This window comes from Cebus imitator, unplaced genomic scaffold (genome assembly GCF_001604975.1).
Source record: "Cebus imitator isolate Cc_AM_T3 unplaced genomic scaffold, Cebus_imitator-1.0 Scaffold114, whole genome shotgun sequence".
Lineage (NCBI taxonomy): Eukaryota > Metazoa > Chordata > Mammalia > Primates > Cebidae > Cebus > Cebus imitator.
In genome coordinates, this window is record NW_016107429.1 from 284904 (window position 1) to 291539 (window position 6636).

Consider the following 6636-nt stretch of genomic DNA (forward strand, 5'->3'; position numbering starts at 1 on the left):
TGAGGTTATTTCTGTTTCTTGGTTTTCCTTCTGACAGTCTGGCCCCTCTGCTGTAGGTCTGCTGAGGTCCACTCCAGGCCCTGCTTGCCTGGGGATCACCTGCAGCAGCTGCAGAACAGTAAGGGTTGTTACCAGCTTTCTTCTTCTGCTATCTTTGTCCCAGAAGGATACCCGCCAGGTGTCAGTCTGATCTCTCCTTTATGAGGTGGCTTTTTGGATATACAGGGGTCAGGGAGCTGCTTGAGGAAACGATCTCTTCTTTATAGGAGCTCAAATGCTGAGCTGTGAGCTCCATTGTTCATTCAGAGCTGCTGGGCAGGTACATTTAGGTCTGCAGCAGCAGAACTCATAAACTGCTTTTTGTTCCCAGGTGCTCTGTCCCAGGGATTTAGGGCTTTATTTATGAGTTTCCGTTATACTGCTGCCTTCTTTTTTTTTTCCGTCAGAGTGCCCTGCCCAGCAAGGAGGCAGCCTAGCCACTGACTGCCTGTAGAGGCTTTGCTGAGCTGTTGTGGGCTCCGCCCAGCTGCCGAGTGAACTTCCCTGCAGTCCTGTTTATATGGGTGTAGTTAGAACTGCCTAGGCAAGGGTGGCCCGCCTCTTTTAAGGTGGAGTCTCTCTGTAGTGGCAGGTTGCCTTGGCAACGGCGGGCTGCCTCAGCAATGGCTGACTACCTCTGTAGCGGTGGGCTGCCTTGGTAATGGCGGACACCCCTCCCCCACAGAGTTGGACCGTCCCGGATTCAGCTGTGCTTGTTGTGAAACTCTCAATCCAGAGAGTTTCTGATTGCTGTTCTTTTGTGGGGGTGGGACCAGCCGAGCCTGATCGTCTGGCTCCCTGCCTCAGAGCCTTTTTTAAGTTGGTGTTCCAGTTGCCTGTTGAAGAGTCGCAGGGGTCTGTTTGTTTTCCCCTGTGGCCACTCACTGCGCTGGCTTAAACAGTGGCACTGAGATTCGTGGCGTTTTTTTTTTTGCCCTGGAATCTACTGTCCTGGTTCCCTGCTCAGTCCCCTTTTAAACAGACAAATGGGCGACTTCCCGTGGCTCCAATCGCCAGCCAAAAGGGCACCCGGACCGCTGTATTTTGTGCGGAGAACCGCTGCTCTGGGGCGCCGACAAAGCAGCCGTGCGGGACAAAGCAGCGGCGCCGGCCGGCACAGCCGCGCTGGCCGAAACATCCACGCTGGTGACCTGTGGAGCTCCTCCACCTGGGAATTGCCTAGTCTGTGGGCAATAAAAATGCGGCGTCCACTCACCCTCTGAGCTTTCACTGGGAGCTGCAATCCTGAGCTGTTCCTAAACGGCCATCTTGGATCCTCCTGCTTTATTACAATATAGGAAACTTTCAGTAAGACGTCAACAAGGAGGGCTGGGATTGGGCATCCACATTCCAGATCTTAGGGGAAACATTCAGTGTTTCACCAATAAGTACCATGTCAGCTATTGGTTATTCATAGGAGCCATTTCTCATATTGAGATCATTTCCAAATATTCTTATGTGGATGAAAATTTTCTATTACGTAAATTAGTAAGCAGGCATCATACAGCAAACAATTTTGTAATTTTATAGACTATTTTATAATGTTGGAAATTTTATTTTTCTGTCAAAAGATTCTTCTAAATGTGTTAAATCAACAATTTCAGCATATATTTTGACTATGTCAGTACAAGTGTTATAATTATGACTGTATGTTTGAATAGAGATTTTACAATTACCTGTTTAACCTGGTCAGTATTTCGAACTGATGCCAATACCAGGCATCATCTTCTATGACCAGGTTTTTAATCTTTAATGGCTTAATAGCTTTACTTTTTATAGAATAATCTGAATTAGACTCTACTATCGAACTATTTTTATTTCACTCTCCACTTTGCTTTTATTGCCATTAACTTTCAAGTTTGACAAGCAAATTTTATAAGGCTTTAACAATTTTTAAAGTGGTTCATAGGAATTTTCACGCATAAATTCAGCTAACAATAATGTTAATGAAGTTAATGAAAATATATCTGTTAATGAAAAATTGTGTTGAATCTGTCACTCTTACTATTTTAGTCTCCTTTGTGTCTTCATAAAATTGTCACTGCTACACTTCACTGACAAAAATTATTTCAAATAAGGAAAAAAAGAAGGAAAACTTTCATTAAACTTTTCAACTTTAATAATACCATCATATCCGCAATGTAAATTTTTATGCCTTTTATAGCAATACTTGCCTCCTACATAGCATTTTTTTTTTTTTTTAAGAAACATGGTCTTCCTATGTTGCCCAGGCTGGTTGGTCTCCAACCCCAGGCCTCAAGGAATCCTGCATATCAGACCCAGAGCAATTTTTAATACTTCTTCCAGAACATGTTTTTTTTTCTTTTTTTTTTTTTTTTTTTTTTTTTTTTTTTTTTTTTTTTTTTTTTTTTTTTTCTTTTTTTTTTTTTTAGAATTTTAAATGATGAAATACATAAATAAGGAGATGCTGTCTTTCATTCTTGCTTCTACAAATTAATAAGATCACCACGGTAATAGAGATTAACTGTGCTATACAAAATACTTATATTTTAGATGGGTTATCAGACATGCTTCACAGTTTGATATGATATTTTTAAAAATAATGATACAATAAACATGCCAACAAAGTTACAGTAATTCTATTAAAAATTTTGATATTTGATATTTACTCTTGCTTTGTAAGCTCTGTAGGTTTTGAACATAGGCCATGCATTACTTTTCTCCTTAGATTTATTCTGTCTTTAAGTATGTTCTGACCATGGCTAGGTAATCTAAATCCAAGCAGTCACCAAAATAGCCTGGAGAGCTTGGGCCCAACTCCAGAAATTTTGAGTCAGTAGTTTTAGTGTGGGTCCCATTAATTTGCATTTCTAACAATTTTCTAATTGATGCTCATGATGCTAGTTTTCAGAAAACCTTTTTAATTGCACCAGCTATAGTGTAATTCATATACCACATCAACACTATACAACATAATTGTTCTTGTTTTACTGAAAGATCCTAAAAGGTTTTGTATCAAATAATTAAATTACCCTAATATATAGCTATGTATTAAAAATTATGTCTGAAGTTAAATTTTAAAAGGTATAAACTCATAGATAAAAGATAACTTTCCTATTAATATCAGCATATGCCTTCTAAATTACCTTCATTGAAACTACCAGTTTAATTCTCACCCAGTTTACTGGAAAACATTTTTTACAGTCCTTTCTGCCTCTGCCCTTATTATCATCTAATTAAATATGCCTGTTGCCTAATTTTTCTCAAACACAAATCTGACCAAGTTATAAAAACTTTTTTCCTCAACACAAAGTCCAAACTTCTAAATTGGGCTTAAAATAACTTTTGTGTCTTAGTCTCTGATTATATTTCTGCCTTAGCTCTTATTAAGAATTGAGCAGTTTTCTGCCTTTAACTTTGGAAAATCAATTACAGTTCAATTGTTGACTGGTCAAGACTTTACTATACCATTCCTCTATCTGGAATCCTTTCCCATTTCTCAACATTCATCCTGTTAAATTTGTGTTGAGAACTCTTACTTATTTTCCAGATATCACTTTCTCCAAGAAATCTTTCCTGGTCTCTCAAGACTATTAAGATTTTTTTTTTCCTATGGGTTTCTGAGGACTCCCTTTATAACGCTAGCTTTGCAAGACTGAAGTTGTTTTATAATTTTCCATTTAGTGCATGGGTTCTGAATTGGATTGTCAATTCCTTGAAAGCAAGGACATTTTAATTTTCTTATAGAATTCTTTCTCTCTCTCTCTCTTTTTTTTTTTTTTTTTTTTTTTTTTTTTTTTTTTTTTTTTTTTTTTTTGAGATGGAGTTTCACTCTTGTTGGCCAGGCTGGAGTGCAGTGGCATGATCTTAGCTCCCTGCAATAGCCACTGCTTGCCCTCTTCCACTCCAAACTGGAGAGGGAGATACACAGGAGCATGAAGTTGGAGCTTTCTTTAATGAGTAATAGAGTATAACCTGAGAATCTGGCCCTAACTGATTCATCCAAAAACAGTGTTATCTTGATTGGTCAAGCTACTTATTTTTCTAAGCTTAAGTTTTCTCATTTCCAAATTAATATTATTTGTTTTATGTTATTTAAAGAGACAATAAAGCAACAGAACCCAGTTTTTGGCACATGGAAAGTCCTTAATACTATTGGCTATAAGCTTCTTACATTTTGTAAGAAGTTCATTAGGTTCATCCTCATTTATCTATTGTGACATATTTTTTGCATTGAATTTAATCCCCTTTATTTGTAAATACAAAACATTATTTCATCAAATTTTGAATCCCAAATCTAATAAACATGAAATAAAAGTAATTAACATTTTTCTCTAAATAATTGAAGGATTTCTTTTAATACAGATAACTTTCTTTGAAATATTTATTTTACCAATATTTTATAAATAATTGCTGTATCCATGTTAAATAGATTTCTCTAAATTACAAGTGGTATTTGCATTACATGCACTAGGTTCAGTTGGCAAATTAAAATACAAAGCAGATTTACTTTATGTGTAAGGAGGAATTTCAGAGGAATCATAATGAATACATTTATTTATCCATTCCTTTAAAGAAAAATACTCTATAATATGGTACTCACTGAAGAGTGATAAAGTAGGTATCTATCAAAGGGTGATGGTGAAGATCAAATTCTTTCTGAAATACTATATTTGAACTTGACAAATGTTAGTGGTCTTTCCTATAAATTAAAATAATTAGAGATTCAATGAAACATGCCAGCTCCAAAAACCTTAGGCCTATTTATATTTACGACTTTACTACTTGGTTTTACAACGAATTTAGAAAAACAATGTGAATTCTTATTAAAAGAAACAAAGTATAAATTTTAAATATGGCAGTAGCTTTCAAAGATGGTTTTCTTAATTAGAAAAAGAGAAATTTTGAAACTCTCACATAGTATTTAATTGACAGAGTATTTATTTTACTAATATAAAATATACTAAGTTTTGTGTATTATTAATATTTCTCATAGGATTTTGTACACAGTTAAGGTATAGTAACCTCATTTAATAATATAAAAGCAAAATATAATTTTCAAGAACATTTTAAGAAAAAAATAGGTGTTAAACTATTACTGGTTTTTCTTGTCCTCAGACTTCTGCAATTGTTCACACAAAAATAAAACAGAGATGCCAATTGTTTTAACTAACTTCATGCTGTAAATATAAATGGCTGGAAAAGAAGACAAGGTTAGCAATAAAAAGTTTAAGAAGAAAAAGAATAAGGCCAACTGAGAAATACATATTTTGCCTTCAAGAAAACTGCAGACCCTCATGAAGGCACATACTTTTTTCCTCTATTTCAATGGATTTAACTTTGTGATTATTTCTTTGTTGTCTAATGTGTATGTCTCTTCTTTCTCCAACAGTACTGTAAGTTTTTAAAGACTGAATTTGTAGTCCTGCATTTCTTTTGTATGTTCCATTGTAATAAGTATAGAAAGGACACTAAAACTTACCAGCAAAAGCTGGCTGAATGAATACAGTTACAGATATGGGTAACAACATGGGTGAGATGAAAAATAATGAGTTGAAATATGTTTCAAGGTATGTGTTTATCAAGAAATAGTATTTAACTCAAACTATTTGGAACTATGCTCCCATTTTTTTCCCAAATAGATAAAAAGCGAATAGATGCCTTTAGTGTAAAGATTTAAAAATATATAGTTATCAGTTTTAGAGTGGTGATTTGAAAGTACATTAATGAATTTTCATAACCTTTTAAGAATTCTACAGCAATGCTTAGTATATTCTGAATTCATTTGCTTTCTTTCATTGATGCCAATGTCTAAAAACATTAGCATGAATGAAAAAAAACAACAAGATACCATGTCCTGGTTTTGACTCACATAGTGCATTGAGTGGTGGCCTGCTGAAATACACGTTTACACAGATCTTGTCACTGTGGTCCATTTTAAAAAGGGATTTTTGCAGATATAATTGAGCTAATAATCTCAAAATGAGATCATCCTGGATTATCTGGGTGAGCTCTAAATCCAATACTGTGCACTAATATAAGAAAAGAAAGGAAGAGGAAGATTTCAGATCTATACAAAGGAGAAGGCTATATGAAGTAGAAGTTAAAGATTGGAAGCAGAGATTCGAGATATCCATTACACTGGAATGTAAGCAAATCTTTGCGATGAGAAAGGAGGATTTACTGCACTGGAATGTCTCTGGTAAGGGAGATAGTCTCAATATATAATTCTTTTTTCCCCCCATTTATTTATTTTATTGCATTTTAGGTTTGGGGGTACATGTGAAGAACATGCAAGATTGTTGCATAGGTACACACGTGGCAGTGTGATTTGCTGCCTCCTCCCCATCACCTACATCTGGCATCTCTCCCCTTGCCATCTCTCCCCAGCTCCCTATCCCCCACCGTCCCTCCCCTGTTACCCCCCAGCTGACCCCAGTGTGTAGTGCTCCCCTCCCTGTGTCCATGTGTTCTCATTGTTCAACACCCACCTATGAGTGAGAACATGCGGTGTTTGATCTTCTGCTCTTCTGTCAGTTGGCTGAGAATGATGGTTTCCAGGTTCATCCATGTCCCTACAAAGGACACAAACTCATCGTTTTTGATGGCTGCATAATATTCCATGGTGTATATGTG